A 17,362-nucleotide genomic window follows, 5' to 3' on the forward strand; every position below is an offset into this window, starting at 1 on the left:
CATTTCATCAAAACCTCAAAGATCACAAAGGCATTGACCTGAAAACTTTTGCTATTTATTTTGCATTGTGTTATATGCCAGCATCTGGGCACCATGCAGCCAAATTTGACAAGCAAACAGCAAACAGAGACAGACAAAGCACTGCTCATGTATTCTAAACTCTAGATGGAAAATGCCAGGGACAAGGACAAAATGTATTTCATCTTTATGAGGATAACAGTTGTCTTGTTTGGATTTATTCAGAATGGATGGCAGCTCAAGTTTTCTTCTAATCTCTAAGAGAACAGAACAGTAAAAAGTAAAATAAAATAAAAAAAACATAAATTCTGCATTAAAACGTACTGGTTTTGCTTAATCCTCCAGTAGAAAGTCAAATTTCCAGTTAAAGTAGTTATTTTAAATAGAAGTTATCTCAAGGTTTATTTTGTCTTTAAAGTTTACTTTTCCAAGGTAACCAATTCCGAATACTCTACTTGAGACTCTGCCATCGATATTTTTGGGGTAGATCCGTCGTTCTTTAAGCCTGTAACAATTCACATGCTCTAAATTTATCATACTGCACTCAACTTTTACATTAAGACTATGTGTTAGCCCATTTCATCATTTATTCATCCAGGCTAACAGAGTTGTCTATGGGGAGTCCATGATCCTCTCCTCTGAGATGCACTCCACATAAAAAAACAAAAAAAGAATTCCTTGCTACTGCAAATTGCATCCTCATGAAGGAACAGGCCATTTTGTCACAAATGCAGTTGCTTGCTCTTGAGAGATTCCCTATGACCAGTAATTGACTCTGAGATAGTGTCCCTGCCATTTCCCCTTGTCCCCAGCCGGGGGGTTTAGAGTCTAAGTAGCAAAGAGCCGCATGCCTTGAGGAAGGCGAGAGCTGGATTAAGAGGTAGGTGCAGTAAACGCCATTAACACAGCTAAAAACGAATAGCTCTCTGGTGTGAGGGCAGTGGTAAATGGCCTAGCACGGTGGCATTTTAGCATTTTGCTCCACAGGGACCTCTACTCTCAGCCTTTTAGGCCAGTCACTGTTCTCCAAGTCCTCTGGATGCAGGACCAGAGTAACAGAAAAAGACATAAAAAAAAAAAAAAGATGTAAATCATGAGACTGTCCAGCATTTGGTGGTATATTTTCTCTTGTATAGTAAAACATGATTCAGTTCATAGTGATATTGTACTGTTTTCCTATTTTGGAAATATTAACCATGGGCAGATGAATGTAACTTGGTAAAAACAAATAACAAAAAAAAAACAAACAAACAAAAAAAAACAGCTCTTTGTCCTACTCCATTTGCTTTGGACAAAGGGTATAGGTGAAAAGATTGCTCAACGAGTTTTTTTTTTTGCTGTTGTTTTTTCTCTTATGGAGAGAGGTGCACAAACAGTCGAATGCGCTTCGTAAGGAAGATAAAGGAACAAGATTGTCAGCCTTGAGACGCATGTTGTCAGGGAGGATTTTAAACTCACACAGGGAAGGAAAAGAAAAAAAAAAGCACACTTCTTAAGATTTCTTTTTTAACAGCCTATCATTTTCATCACAGAAGAAATAAACAGTACTGCTTCAATAATCAGATCTAGGGAAGGTTGTGTCATTCATGAAATTGAGACAGAAGGTTATTGCTCATGCAGGGATGCTGAGATTGCAGTGTTTTGATCAAGTTAAGAAAAACTTCTTAAGTGCTACAATATGTTGAGTATGGCTGTCTTGCAACTATGATTGTGTGAAAATGTCAGAGGGAGGACTCCAGCATCCAACAGCCAGAGACTGGCTTCTTGCTGGCAGCTGGACAGGTGAGCTGTGATGTTGCCTCATTATATTCAAGCACAGTGCAGCTTGCTCTGCAGATAAGTCCTTAAACCCAAGAAGGTTTTATACTGAGACAAAGTAACACAAAGCACATAAACTGATTATTTTGCTTTTCACACTCAAACTTTATTTCAGAAACTTAAAGCTACAGTATTTAACTTATAAAAATATGTTTTTTACATATTTGCTAAAGCTGTTTCTATGCACAGACAGTATAAAATGACACAGCAGTGCTTCAAATGGGTCAGTGTGCAGCGATATGAGTGCCATCACATCTAAATTTGACCCCTCATGTAGCAGAGAGGGCTGCACAGTGATGCAGTTGGTAGCACTGTTGCCTTGCAATAAGAAGGTTCTGGGTTCGATCCCTGGCCCAGGGTTTTTCTGCATGGAGTTTGCATGTTCTCCCTGTGCATGCATGGGTTCTCTCTGGGTACTCCGGTTTCCTCCAACAGTCCAAAAACATGATTGTCAGGTTAATTGGTCTGTCTAAAATTCTCCCTAGGTGTGTGTGCATGATTGTTTGTCCTGTCTGTCTCTGTGCTGCCCTGCAACAGACTGGCAACCTGTCCAGGTGACCCTGCCTCTTGCCCGAAACGTTAGCTGGAGATAGGCACCAACACCCCTCCTGACCCCACTAGAGACAAGGGTGTACAAAAAAAAAGTTAGATGTAAAAAAAAATATACATAGATTTGTCACTGCAGTGCACACGTTGTCTTTATAAATCTGGATTTGTGGTGAACTGTCAGAGGACAGAAGGTCACCTTTACAAAAAACTTAAAGCAATAAAATGAAAAATAGACATACAAAAATAAAAAATAAAAACACAAAAGTTTAGAGATTGATCAAAGACAAAATGCTTGTTTCAACTGATGAGTTTTCAGTCAGGATTTGAAAATAGATTGCTAGATAGTCCATTGTATTGAATGGGGAGAAAAACTATTCCACAGTGTGAAGGACTCATGTTGAACCAGGTCAATGTTCCACTATTTGTTGGGCATATTTGTGCGCTACATATAAGTTGGGCATTTACAGAATGGAAGTGCTTTCTATTCGTAAATGTACATTCATTTACAGAGGGTGGCCTTATAGCAATATTAGTCGACAGCTCCAATCACGTTAGGAAATCGACTCATCGCTGCAAATTGCAATTTAATTTCTGCCTGTTCAGCTGCAGTGTAGAGGAACCTTAAGCATCTGGGCAACATATGTTGGGAATGGCTCGGCTGAATTATGACTGAGATATTCCAGAACTGTCAGACATTTCCCACTAAAATTCTCTGTTTGCAAGGAATCCCTGCACAGTGAGAACTGGTAATGCACAGCTTCTTCTAGTTTCCCTCTGCAGAGCGTGGGGGGGGGGGGCAGTTCCACGCTTCAGGATGGAAATCTCCCTAGATGTTATTGGTCTGCTTTGCTTATTGATATCTAAGAGGTGAGTTTTAATTTCTCCTTCATCTAGAAAGTCTGCATGGTTTAAATCTTTGATTCGCTTTCATGGATGGTGCCAAGACCTTGACAATGCTTATGAATTATATTTACCGAGCCTGTAACGCGGCTCTTAAATGTGTGCAAATCACTAAGGATAGCTGAAAATCTAATAAGTTTTCTGTTGTGCTTAACTAATTTCCTATTATACCTTTGTTATTAAAGGAGTAGCATATTATTTTTATAGTACAAAATGATGAACTTATAAATGCAAAGACCATAAAATAAATGACAGAATTAAACCAGCCAAAGTAGCATTGAATTCACTTATCCTCAATTCCATCAACAAATAATGTTGTAACCTTGTTTGATGTTTATGTCGTGTGTGTGTCTGGGATTTATAATCTCCCAACACACACTTCTTAACAGACACACTCTGAAAACACTTGCTAAAAAGATGTCGGTCTCCAGTGTCAGGAGCTTCCACTCTACTGAAGGGCAGCAGAGGTGAAAGGTGAAAGGCTAATTGTGGCTCATTGGACTGAAACAAACTTCGATGATAAGTCGTGTTCTTCATTTGCCCACAGTGGAGGTCAAACAGTCCCTGGAAATGCTGTGAGTGCCTCATCACTTAAACTGCAGGAACAACAACCAATATGTCAAAAGGGGGTTCTGGGGGGAGAGCTCATTTGGCTGGCACAACAATACATGTCACCACAACCTGTGGGAGAGGTGATTGTTTTTTTCCTGCAAGAAGAAATGCATCAACAAAACACTTATCCCATTAGAAACCACCAAATGTAAGGTGCTTTGAGCAAAAAAAAAAAAAAAAAAAGAAGACAACGAAATTTGACAGCACTTTAAGGTCCTATTAATGTGTTTTGTGCTGTCGTATACCTAAACAATTCATTACTGCATTAAAAGCTAAAGGACACATGGAATAATCAATAGCACCATCTATTTACAATAAACAATATGTGCTCAAAGGACATTGTTGCATCTGCTAATGTAATGCATTCCCTTTGATTACTGATAGGCCATTTGCAGAAAGCCTTAACTGCACAATATGTCTTGCCGTTAGTTCCCTGACCTCATTTTGGCTTAGGGACAGCATTATTCAAGAGAGAGCTGAAGGAGACGAAGAGAAAGAGATATGAGGCCTTTGGGGAAAACGGTGCAAGCGAGGGTGGAAGTAAAAAAAAGTCTGCAGATTCCCCATCAATAACCCTCCTCCAGTTCGTGTGTATAAAGAAAGGAGAGAAGGTGGGAGGAAAGGAGGAAGGGAGTGTAAGAAAGGGTGACTTGGGGTTGAGACAGGGTCAGAAAGAAGTAACCATTAGCTTAAAAAAGGACCTGGATCAAATGCTATTTTTAAGTTCCTTATTTATTCTGCTCTCAACAGCTTGGGGTAATTTAAGAGTTGTCTAAACTCAGACATTGCGCAAGGAAAGAGGTATCCATCACCTAGAGAAGACACAAGGTGTTCACAAGGAAAGAAGGATGAGGGGCCCAGGAAGAGCAAGCGGGAGAGGGACAGAGGAAAGAAAGATTGCTGAAGACAGAAGGCTCTCTAACTTTGCATCACAGCCCATTGTGTGTGTTTTGTGTGTCTGTGTTTGTATCCACTTTGTTCTTGAATATATCTCTACTTTAAGTTGACCAGGATTTCACACTTAAAACACTGTCACTTCTTGTTCTAATAAGAAAGTAGAAGGAAGATGCCTTGCAACAGCAAATTGAACCCACAATTACCTCAGTGACATTTTCTTTGGAATTATACTATGTTAAAAAGTTATTGTGGCAGATGCAGTATATATGAAAATGTTGTCAACTGGACGTTTTATTTCAACTACTACTTGCAATGCTCCAAAGGTTGCTGTGGGGATCGTGTCCTTTTTCTACTGGCAGCCAAAAGGAAGTTGGGTGTGAACTGTACATATCAGGACTCTCCTTATATTGTACCAGGCACAGACAACTACAGAGTGTTTGTTAGAAAGACCAAAATATTGTGAGAAGAGCTGTGATTTACATTGATATATGGGGATAAGAACAAACTTTAAACATGATGATGTCAGCAAACCCTCACCTCTTCTCCTTATACTTCTCTGCACACACATACATATCAATATATTTGAAAATATTCATTGAAATTGTTCTGCGTTGTTTAGCAGTACAGTTGCACTCATTGTAACTTTTGTATTTTAGTAACCTACCTCATAATGATAAGAATTTGTTTGTGGAGTTTTAACCATATACAGTGACACAAACAGGTACATTGTAGCAAATCAATGAAAAAAAAAACATTAAAGGGTTCTGGGGAGATTTATATACTTCACATACTGAACACATCTTACTTCAGTAGTGATTTGTTACAAAATTTAATTTCCCTTTGGAATCAATAATGCATTTTTTTTTATTTGAAATGAATTGAACGTGATGAGGAGAATGAAGAGGACAGCAGGGTGACACATACTGTAGTAATTGTTTGCAGACTCCTCCACTGTAGGTTGTTAAATTAAAAGTCCCTTTCTCAGATCAGAACATCAAAAGAAAAAAAAATGAGTTTAGAATTTTAGTCATGAACAAATCTTTCCAAAGAGAAATCCAATGATTTCTTGATGTTGACATCAATCTTTATAGCAACGCATAAATGAATGCAGCAGTCGGTGTTGTAGTTCTTGCAATGTGTAGTTACAGCTGCAAGGTATAAAGGGAAAGGAAAACAATTACAAATTCTGTTCTGTTTTAAAATATTCTGCATGACTTGACTTCTCATAACAAATATCCATTGCCGGAGAATTCACCTCTTTATATGTTTAAACAAAAGACCGCCATGCCATTTATAACCAGTTGAGAAATGGAATGCAGACACTCCTAAATCTAAAAAAAAAAAAGCACTTTCCAGCTTGACAAATGCAGTGCACATCAGTGCTCCTTTTCATAAAAAGGTGGAGAACTTTTATTCAGTGACGCTTAATGAGAATGACATGAACTTTGTGTAGTTGGTTCAACTTCAACTGATAACCAGTGGAAAGATAACCTAGAGGCTGCCTTCTGGTACTAAAGCAAATTGAAATATGTCAAAGCAATGCATCTTAGTAAGATGACATCTTTAGCTCTTTGATTCCCACCAATGCATGACATGGCATGTTATGATTAAAATTCAGTTACTGCTATACATGCCTGGCTAGCTGGTACAACTGAAATAAATTACTCATGCAAGTGTACAACCCTTCACTTCATGCAACCCACGTTTTGCATTATATAACACAGCACTTATGCTAACACTTATCCCTCAAAGCAAAACCTAAAGAGAGTGCTGTGGATTACCCCATCTTTAGCTTGCTATAATCACAACAGGGCAAATGTTAAACTACCAGTAAGTAAAGAGGAACTATTTATTTTTGTCTTAAGATGTCATCACTTGTGATTAACTGGGCATCAACTATGTGATCATCTCGCTCACTTGCTCAGATGGCTAACAGTTGTATTCAATGAATTATAATATGAACAGACTGTGTGTCCAAGGCATGTTTATAGGTCTTCAGATGCCTTTAGCCAAGAGCCATAGCTATGTAGGCAGTGTCATAAAGCATGAAGATCATCATCTGCTAAATCTCTTTCAGTGTAGGCATGTGTTGGAAAGTACGTCTTGTGTAGTGTCCAGCTGAATCTATTCCTGTTCCTCTATGTGTTCAACCCTTGCCTGCTACTGAATCTCAAATGTGACTTCATCACTGGACTCATCTTCAGTGAATAGACCTTTGACTTCCTAGCTTCCTGTTCTTGAGACAACCCTCCAAGTCTAATCAAAGTGACTGAAGAACTGGCATCAATCACCCAACATGGTTGGGCCGAAGTTGAACTGTTGATGATTGGTCACATGATTTTTTATTTTTTTTTTTTTATGTTTGTTTTTGCACAAAGTTTTCACAATTCACAAGAACACTGATTTGAGCTCTTACTCCCTCAGCTGTGTACATTTTGTTGGGTGATTTACATCAGCATAGTGAACACAATGATCATGGCAGAGAGAAAAGGCTATTACAAGTTCACAGGTTCTTTGGAGGAGGGGGAAATGATTGATTAGCAGGAAAATCTCATTTTATTTTTTATGTTATCAAAAGAAGAGGAACGGAAAGCATTGGTGACCCGCGGCATCGGACCAAAACTGACAAGGAAAAGGTTAATATTCCAGGCCCTACTTCCTCACAGATTTGAACAATTGCTGCTCAGAATTTGCTCTCTGACTGAAGAACTGGTTTTCTGACTGTCTGTGCAACCCAACGATCTGTCCGAGATTGCACAGATATTCAGAAGAACAACTTTTTCACATAAAAACCATATCAATAAAATTCAAACCAATCACACTATAGGTTCACATGGAGAGAGGGGTGAAAAGTTTGCCATGGAGTTTGTGACAAGAAGGGGTGGTAGAGTATGAGGCGGAGAACAAAATGACGCCACTTTTGTCACGCAGCTCTGACAATGAGAACTGATTTCAGCAGTTAAGCTCAACCATACAGAGCCCTTTAATGTGACAATTGTGCCTTGGCTCAAACATCCCTCAATCCCAAAAATAGCCCAGGAGCAATTCCACTACCTAAGCTTGTCTTTTTGCTTTCAGGAATGTCAAGAGTAATCCTGCAGTAGCAAACAATCTCCAGCAATAGAAGGAGAAACTTCATCAGATAATATAAAGGAACTTAAAATTATGAAGTGGTTGTTTTTTACCCGACTCCTTTTAAAGAATGAAGAGTCAAAGTCAGGAGAGTTCCTTCTCATGATCTTATGACAATAATCTTCTCATATTAATCTTTCTGTTTCTCTTTCTGAGCCATTGCATAGATGTATACAACAGGTTGTCCAGCTTAAACCAAACGCCATTACAGAGTATCAAGGAAAACCATTAAGCTAGTGAATTTACAGGAAGAAAAAAAGCAGGAAGAGGAAGTCTTCAAGATGATAAGTTAAACCACCTTGTCTTGTGTTACTGTTGTTCCTGCTTTTCTCGTTTTTGTCCAATTAGAAAGTGGGTCTTGGCCCGATTTTGCTGGCAAAGAATGATAACTTAATTCAGCGTAAAAAACTCATTATGCCTTGCTACAGATGGACTCAGCCATGCAGAGGAACCTTTGTGCTCCCTACAGAATGCCCGATTGAAACAGGGGCACTATTAAAACTATAAGCCAACCATTTGTTAATGACAGTGATGTGCATCAGGGCACAAAGGGAATATGGGAGAGGAAAAAAGAAACTCAATAGCAAAAAAGAATAAAATGAACATTGAACAAGAAAGACAAAATACAAAGATTAACAAATGCACACAGTGCAGAAGAGCATATCAGCCAAATTTGCTCAACAGCTTTGGAGGATTGAAAAGTAGTTTAGAGTAAAGCATTAGTTTTTTGGTTCACTGCTTTGTAAGATTTTATTTGTGTCACTTCTACAAAACTACTTAGTTTTCTTCTGAAGGAGTGGAAGAGTTCAAGGTGTTCTTTTCACTCCCAACTAAATCCATCCATTGATCTTCCAAAGCCATTCTGGAAAGGGAAAAGACAAATCCCAGATACCTTGTCAGTCTTCTCATTTTAAGATTCTCATACAACAAATACTTCAGCAAAAGATGACAGTAAAGAAATCACAGACAGTAAAAACATAATAAATCAGCAGTCCCTCGAGCCAAAAAATAAAAAGAAATTAAACTCCTTTGAAGGTTGAGGCAGATGGTGGCTCCATGATAACCTCCCCACCCATGTGCCCTTGGGGCCAAGCAGGCAAAAAGCATGTAAACATGTTTTATTACAACATAAAACTCAGAGGAGGCCAAAGCATGTCTGGACTCTTGTTTTAGGGCTTTTTTTTCTTGCCAGAAAAAGGTATGTGGTCTCTGAGTTCTTAAATGGCCATAAACATGTATGACTAACTGCACGTTAATGGAAAAAAGGTTAAGGAGTAATGGCCTTTGTAGAGTATCAGATGTAGCAGTGTCACAGTTTTAGTGTTCTTAAGGTAGGTCTTTAAGAGTATGGTTACTCCATAAAATATCCAAAATGAGACCTAAATAATGCTCACGCAATGACCCTTCAGAAGAAAAAAAAACAAGTTGATATAGTATTTGTTACTGAGAATCTCGCTGACCTTGGTGTTACGTTTTTAAGCGCAAGCAGCTCAAGAGGTGGTGTAGGAATTTGAAAATAATAAATGCATAATAAAAGGAGCGTACGTTTTCCATGTAGGGAAGTCAGAAGTCATAAACACTTTAAAAAGGAATATAGAAATGAAGAATATATAAATATGCATGTGAACCATTTGGATAAGAAAGTTTTGTTTGGTCCAAGAATTTAAGTTTTAATCCATTTTTAATTAGCTTAGGTGGTGTAGCAACTCCACATATAGATTAAATCGGAGACGCAAATGAGGTAAACGGGAGCGGGGTCACTCGTGAAGCTTCAGCAATGTGTCTTAGCGCACCTTTGCCATCAATTAACTTAGCTAACATCAGCTACCTGGCTACCAAACTGTTGAGTGTTTACATCACAGCAATAGAGGCCGATCAGAGGTTGCCAAACTGCTGCATGAGATGATAACAATCATGGCGGAAAAACATCCAGACTCTCTCTCTCATTGCTGTAACAGTGCAAACTTCTCCAATAAACTTTCAAAGTACAGACAGTATATTTAGTGCCCCACCAGGAATAAAAACTCACTGGACCACTGCTAGACAGCTATAAAAAATGCATACTGCGCTGTTACTAGGGCCACTTTTGGACTTTCTGATTACAGTCTCCCTCAACTGAATCTAACCAATAGTGAGAGATGAAAACCTTTTGAGCCTGTGTATGGTTGGGATGTGGGGATGTTACAAGTCTGTTTTGATTAGGTGGGAGGTTTTGGGAAGCTTCAGCTACAGATCTGGATAAACTTACAGAAGCAATCACTTTCTTAGATCAGTTTGTTTGAGGACGTCTGCATGCATATACAATAATAATACATTATGGGTCACTTCAAATATAAGAGTCCAGGAAAATGACAAGCATGTTCCTGGTTGGTTATATATGGTTGCTAGCAAGCGGATTGTCTTAGTTGTCTTAATGCTGTTGTTTACTAACTGTCAGTTGACTTTGCATGCACTAACAATTATCGCCTGCTGTGTCTGTTGTTTAAGTAAATGGGAAGTAGAATAGTTAGAAATGAATCATTTGAGTAAAAATATCTTAAAGAATAGACTGAAGTTAATAAATCGCATCAAGTGTATTTTAAAACGTGTCTGGAATTTAACTAGCTTGACAGTTAGACTAACATTTTTTATCTGCTCAAATAAAATGTGTACACCATGCCAAAAAGCCCACAAATCGATCTTTTAAATTCCCAGCTTTAGTAAGTACCAGGATGCAAAGCAGTTCACAAGACTCTGGCATATTTATTATGTGCTTGTTTCTGTAGCAGTCATGTTCCTGGCTTTTTATTGCATTTGTTTCGGGATACGAGGTTGCATAATTTTCTCTCAACCGAAATTGTTTCAAACTAAAAAAAAAATCATTACACCTGTAGTCACAACATGCAACTTTACTTCTTATTGCAACTTCATATTAGTACTAGTATATATATATATTGATAGAAATATTCCAACCATGCACTATTATTCTGAAAAATATTAAGAACACTACATCATATCAACTTGATCCCATTTGTCAGTTTATTTAGTTTTCATGTTTCTGTTTCTGCTTGGAGCAAATTGTGTTATTGTTATTAACAAGACTCTTAAAAATGTCTCTGCACTTAAATCTGCAAAGATTGCCACTAAATATCTCTGGGATCCATTTGCAAATCTCTAACAGCAATTTCAACACCTAATCACACTCTGATACCAAAGTTAAAGTCATTAGTGGTGATATTGTAAGACGAAACCACCGCAGAGACGAAAACCCCAAAGCCCAAAACAATTATGGACATATGGCACACAATCCTCGTGTAAACAGAGGAAGAAAGGCAGCTTAACTCCATTGAGATACAAATCTTGGAAAGTCAAATCTTTCATACAAAATTGAGGCAAATACAAATCACTTTCAAAAGTGGAAATTGAACATGCTTTTAAAAAGTCACATGCCCTTTAAGGCCAATGCTGAGTTCATCACAGGTCTGGACTCCCAAAGATCCACCCCAGACCTTGGTCTTTGTTACTCTTTAGTCTCAAAGTTAACCTTTATTTTATGTCAAGTTTTCTATTGCCTATGTTCTCATGGTGTAAGAGGAACAGCACAAGTGCCAGTCTGGGGAGTAGCTGACATTTCAGTGGTGGTTAAGGGTTTTAACATCTTACCTGCAGGATGTAGCAGGTCAAAAAAATGAGGCTATGGCTGAACTAGGATGACCCAGATGTCAATTTTGGACTTTCGTTTGGCATTCCTTGGTAGACTAAGTGAGGAGACCTTTTAAAAATACTAAGAAGAAATTGCTAACTTTAGTAATAGGCATTTATTTTCTGTGAAGATAAAGGGTACATCATTGCTATGGAACTGGGGCTAATTAAAAGAAAAAAAATAATAATAATGAAACTTCAGGAAGCATGAAAAAATACCTGAAAAATGTTGAATGGTAAAATTATTAGTATTTGCAAAACTGCTTATGTCAAGAAAAAGAGAATTAAAAAGGCACCTAAGCAAATCATAAAGGACTCACAGTTTTTACTGTACTCTAAAGAAACCTCAAGGTTTTTTCAAGAAGCTACGGTGGACCAACCAACAGTTACGTATTTTTCAAAAGCAACAGTGCTGTTCATCTGAAACAATGCCAAGGTGAATGTAATCATCAACAATACTGAGAAAATCAGCTGATGCCCAAGTAGCTACCCACAGCATCACTCAGCACAAACTCTGTACATTGCATAATCCAAATGTTTTTTTTTATTTTTTATTTTTTTATTAATCTGTAAGATTAAATAATTTTTTTAAAATTTAAAAATATTTTACTTTTTACTACTGACGGACGGAAGTAAATAAAAATCAGATATTTTTAACCTCTAACGTCTGTTTGTCTGACAGGTCTCATTGTCTCATATATGATTTATATTGGGCAACGAAAGAGGAGGGGGTCTGCAACTATTGTTGAGTAATAAGATATAAAGAGGGAAATTAAACCTGAGTGATGTGGTTCCTTGACAGCCTGTCTGACTGTGTTTTACTTCCATTGGAACTGATCCATCATTGCCTCATATTTACACAGCCTACATCCCCGGAAGCATTTATTTATCTCCCCACACTCGATGAATGGATAGCAACAAGCTGGAGGAATTAATAACATAATGATAACAATAGAAGGAGCTAAAGCGTTATTGATGACTCAGTCAAGGACAGCTCAGCTCTTGCCTGCATCTCTTAATTAGTAGCTTGTAAAATTGCATTTTATCCTCAGACAAATATGCTGAAATATTGAGCGGTAATGTGGAAAGCTACCATTTTGTTTATATGCCATGCGAAAGTAATTTCATTTTACTGGTACATAAAACAGGTTTATTTAAATTAGTTGCTTCTCTTTGACTGCTTATAAAACAAAGAAATCACTCTCAACATGTTTTTTTTCCCCTCATAATATGTAGGAAAAAAACAGATTTTTTAAAAGCTTTTTTTTGTTTTTAATTAAAAGTATAGGAAGCCCCAACACCACAAATTTACAAACACTATATGAAAAGACTTTTTTTTTCCAAACTGTGCAACATTAAATCAGAATAAACTTTTCCTCTGTTAAATCAATTGAAATTAACTTTTTTTTCTATTTGCTAAGTGCCAGAATAATGACAGAGAGATTTTAAGGCAATTATTCATTTTTTTTTTAAAATTTTTTTTCTTAAAACTCAAAAGTTGAAATACACTAAGATTACTTTGCCTTTAAACAATTTGGGAAATTTGATGGCACATTTTTTGAGGTTTCTGATGGGTTTATTGAAGACATCTAATTTAATTAGAGATACCTGTGGATGCACTATACCTGAGACACTGCGCTTCCTTGTATAACATCATGGAAAAGTCAACAGAAAACAGTCAACATATCCAGGAAAGAATTGTGGACTTGCACAAGTCTGGATCATCTTTGGGTGCAATTTCAAGATGCCTAAAGGTGCTTCGTTCATCGGTACAAACAATTATTCACAAGTACTGACATAGACGGGAATGTTGAGTCATCAGGAAGAAGACGGGTTCTATTTTCCAGGGATGAACGTGCCTACAAAAGCGCAAACCTACAGAGTATGTTGGCAGAAGCTGGTAAGTGTATTTTTATCCACAGTTAAATGAGTCCTGTATCTACATGGCATGAAAGACCACTCTGCCAGGAATAAACCATTGCTTCAAAAGAAACATAAAAAAGCCAGATTATTGTTTGCAAGTGCACAATGGGACAGAGTCCTTAATTTTTGGAGATGTGCTGTGGTCTGACAAAACTAAAATTGAACTGTTTGGCCATGATTACCGTTGCTATTTCTGGAGGAAAAAGGGGGAAGCTTGAAAGCCTGAGAACACCATCCAGACTGTGAAACATGAGGGTGACATCATTATTTTGTGGGGTTGTTTTGCTGCAGGAGGGACTGGTGCACTTCACCAAATAGATGACATACAGAGGAAAGGATATTATGTGGAAATACTGAAACAACATCTCAAGGCATCAGCCATGAATTTAAAGCTTTTGGTGCAAATGGATCTTCCAAAAGGACAATGACCCGAAGCGTACTGCCAAACTGGTTATAAAGAAAATTTATGGGCAAAGCTGAAAAGGCATGACCGAGCAAGGTGGCCTACAAACATGCCTCAGTTACACCAGTTCTGTCAGGAATGGGACAAAATTTCTGCCAACTATTGTGAGAAACTTGTGGAAGGATATCCAAAAAGTTTGACCTGAGTCAGATAGTTTAATAATAAACTTCTCTCTCATTATTCTGGCAAATAGAAAAATGAGAAGTAAATCTAACTTACCTAAAAAAGAAGTGTGTTCTGGTATCATGTCGTACAGTGTGAAAAATGCATGTGTCTATTTAAACTTTTATCCCTGTTGTGTAAATTGTATACGCAGCTGTATTTTATTACAACATAATAATAAACTTGTGTGAAAGTTAGTACTATTGCTTTATATCAGAAAAGTTTGGATCTCAGTTCTGAAGACCTTTATAGTTTGTTATAATCTCAGATAGGGTGTCTGTCCACGGTCTGACAGGGAACTTTCTTTGACCAATAGATTTCTTCTTGTCACTCTTCCGTAACGGCGGCCAGATGAATAACAAACGAAATTGACATGAAATTACACAGTGATGGAGGCCATAGGTTGCATTGTATTTTACTGTGGGATATCAGAGTAGCAGGAACGAAACAAAAATGCAGGCCACATTTTTCAGATTTGAAATTGTAAAAAAAAAAAGAAAATATTTTGCAATCCATTCCATAGATCTTAAGACTAATTTACTAATGTCCACATTGCTTATTGTGAAGTTTTTAATCTAATGTGTGCAGCATTACTGCAACTCTGAAAGTTTGTTGCTCAAAATTATATATATATATATATATATATATATATATATAACATATTAAGAAGATAAGTTTACCACATATTTGTTGTTCAAGTATAAAATAAAATTCTAAGAAAGAATTAAAACACTTCAGAGAACAATTCCACTCACTGTTTGCCTTTCTCTATTTCACTGTCATGAATGACCCATCAGTCGTGCCGTGTGCATACACTGCTCTGACACTGCCAATGTTTGGACAGGTGTGCGTCTGTGCACATGGGTGTATTGAGTGTATGTATGCTTTCTCTCTCTCTCTCCTAGCTTGTAAAACAGAAAGGGTTTTAACATGGTGTACCAGAGTAAATTTTAAACTGCTTGCAGCATATGTTTCTTTGCCCCATTTTCTTTAAACATATCTGTTTAATGAATTAGCCTTTAGTCTACCTTGCACAACAAACTAAAATTCTGAACAACCACCTGAACTAATGGGCTTAGCATCTTCTTCTTCTTCTTCACTGAAGTTCTGTAACTTTGTTCCTATGTCACACACGTAGCACTGCAGGTCCGCTGTGACCAACAGCCTTACACAGACTACATTATCTGTAGTGCTCAATGCTACAGCAATATGGCTCATAAATGTCCACACAAACTCCAATGTAATCTGCTCTTCTAACCATTTAACTCCAGTTAAATGAGCAAACCTTGACATGGATGCAACTGTGTGCATCCCTGGAGGATTCATAATGTAATAACTGTATTCCATCTCTGCACAGATACAAGATGAGGCAAAGTGCCTTTCTTTATGTGGGAAACTTTCTGTCCAATCTGGGCAGAACTTTAGATCTCTGCCTTTCTGTCTCGTGATATATCCTCAAAAGCATTAACTATTAACATTTAAGAAAATTAATGACTGAAAAAGATGTTTCCCCCATGTGTTTTCATAACTGTGAAGGTTTATTGTGTCCTGGTCATGCATAATGTGACATCTGTTTGTGAAACAACATCACACTTTATGATTTATTTAGATAGGTTATGTTTCCCAGTGCAGAGCTGATGATGATGGTGTTCTTTATCCCACACCTGCTCCAGTTCACACGAGAAATCTAAAGGATAAACTCTGGAAGACAAATGTTGACACACATTTACTAGAAGATTTCAGCTTCACTGCAGAGATGGGTAATGGAAATGCAGTAAGTTAAATTTACTGACAAGCCCGAAAAATTGCAGGAGAATGTCACTGAATACTATTTTATAAAAGCAACTTGAAACAATTTTGGTCTTTTTTATTTTAGCAACAAAACTGTGCTGCATTTTGTTTCTTCCAAAAACACACTGTCTGTTGACACCAGTCTAATCCTACATGTCCAACTGCAGATCCTCTGTATAAAGAGAAGCTGCAGTTGGAATCCGAACTCCAGATCACCTTGCTGTGCCATAACAGTGCTAAGAACGACCCAACTGTGTAACCTTTTTAGCAAACACATTAACATTAATTCCCTAGAATTTTCAAAATTCTAGCTTTTCAAAAGTGATTAAATCTCTTTATGTGTAATAAAAAATCTTAAATATTAACTGCAGAGAATCTGATAAACTAGGCATATATTTTCAGCTTTTGGAGAAATAAAAAGTGGATTTTTTTTAAACATTCATTTAAATTCTGATATCCCCTCCTCCCTTCACAAAGACAGACACCCCCTCTAGTAAAAAAAAAAAAAAAAAGCTCTCTTTCAGTTTGTGGGAACAGGGAGACTGAAAAACATATCTCTTATTCTTTCTGCAGCCTAAATCCTCCCCACTACACACATGCTCATGCATACCCCTTTGCCCTCTCTTTAGTGGAGTCCAACAGCTCTCAGGGAACACAGGATTTTCTTCTTGCTCTTTCCAGATGACCTCTCTCAAATGTGGGTCCTGGGCTTAGCACACAGTAGGAGCACGAGGGGGAATGGTGTTGCAAATTTGTCGCCCTGAGTGTTAAAATTCCCCCCGGAATGTTAATCTGGGCAGTCTTCTCCACTGCACACACACAGACGCACACACACGCAGACATGCAAACTTTAATAATCGTCAACTCCATCCCTTGAGATTTATAGGGTTGTCCACATAGCTACTTGTAGTAGGAGCAGGCAGTCTTTTCTTTGTTAAAGGCTGAAAAAAAAATAAATAATGTGTGTTAGGTTACAACTTTCTATGAATGTGAAAAATATTAAAACTTTTAAATACTGTATGTCATAGTTAAGTTATCTTTAAAAACACCAAACAATGTACCGAAGGTGGAAAATTAAACAAATTATTACAATTTCTGGTAACTAATTTTACATAGAATAAGTATGTTGAGAAAATAAAGGTTACTAAAACCTATAGCACAGAACGCTGTTTTTCAGTCTGTGTCCTCAGACTGGAAATGAAGTAATCCAAAAGTATTTTACTTTATGAGTCCACACAGAAGAACTGTGAAGACTGAAAGCACAAAGAGAGTTTAGAATCTGTAATTAACTTAGAAAAAGTACAAGACTTTCTTATTTGCATAAGACCTTTCGTCACAACATGACATGAAGCAATGGTGGGAAGTTACTGCACTTAACTACAATTTTCATGTATCTGTACTTTACTTAAGTAGATT

The sequence above is a fragment of the Poecilia latipinna genome, unplaced genomic scaffold, assembly GCF_001443285.1.
Source record: "Poecilia latipinna isolate Pla-1442-1.1 unplaced genomic scaffold, P_latipinna-1.0 Scaffold2, whole genome shotgun sequence".
Taxonomy (NCBI): Eukaryota; Metazoa; Chordata; class Actinopteri; order Cyprinodontiformes; family Poeciliidae; genus Poecilia; species Poecilia latipinna.